The sequence below is a fragment of the Austrofundulus limnaeus genome, unplaced genomic scaffold (genome assembly GCF_001266775.1).
Source record: "Austrofundulus limnaeus strain Quisiro unplaced genomic scaffold, Austrofundulus_limnaeus-1.0 Scaffold106, whole genome shotgun sequence".
Lineage (NCBI taxonomy): Eukaryota > Metazoa > Chordata > Actinopteri > Cyprinodontiformes > Rivulidae > Austrofundulus > Austrofundulus limnaeus.
This window is the reverse complement of record NW_013952508.1, coordinates 1,689,647-1,690,665: the sequence shown is the minus strand read 5'-3', so window position 1 is coordinate 1,690,665 and position 1,019 is coordinate 1,689,647.

Sequence of the window (1,019 nt, the reverse complement as noted above, 5' to 3'; positions counted from 1 at the left end):
TCCAGCTGTTTTAATTTTGTTGATTGCCAAATAGCTACAATGACAAAATATTACAAATGGACAAACAACCAAAACTATTGCTCAATATTACTTAGAAAATTATCATCGTGATCAGTTTTCGAGCTGCACTGATGCTCGAAATATGGACATAGTTGCTTTCTCTGGTGCTCCCTATATGGAGAGAATCATCCAATAAGCCAGCAACACAGTCTTATATGTGCACGCCATGAGCTATCTAGCCTGCATATATCTATGATTTACTAGTAGTCGTCCGAAGTCACTGCCTTCCTTTAACGTGCTATAAGGTGGGCTAGTCAAAACTCATTTTTAGATATCCAGAATGCAATTACAGATAGTCAGACTAAACAGATTTTATGCTAAAATGGCTTTCCACAGTTGGAGGGGCTTCTGATTGGTCATTACAGGTTGATGATGGGTAGGGGGACCCCTACCTGTGTGTGTATTAACCCCTCCCCCCTCAGCCCCTCAGAGCTTTACAATAAATTCTCATCTTTCTCCCTTTGGATAGAAATTGCCCAAAGATAATAAAAAAAAGAAAAAAGAAAACCTTCTTGAATCTTGAAATAAAAATTGAACTTATGAACTTGATTTAAAAAAAATACTATTTGTAAAAATTAAACTAAAGCTTGAAACAAATCAAAAACTCAAACTTGTGCTGATAGGATTTAAACATTTAACCATGCAAACCTGGAAGAGTTGTTGTTAACCTAAAAAAGCAGAAAGTTCAGCACCTGTGACCAGCAGGTTCTGTGTTTTCTGGCTCCTCCTTGGGTCCTCAACAATCCTTTAATGTTGCTGCCGGGTTCCGGGGGGTGGACGGCTGGGGGGGGTGCATTTGGTCATTGGCGGTGTGGTGGGGTTGTCATGGGTGTGGCTTCTCTGTGGCGGGGTGCTGGCCGGGCGTCCTGGTACGGCCCGGGCCGGGGCTTGGCTATCTGCTCCTCTCCACCTCAGAATGATTGGGTCTACCTCCTGGGTTCGGGTGTGTGCGGCCTCCA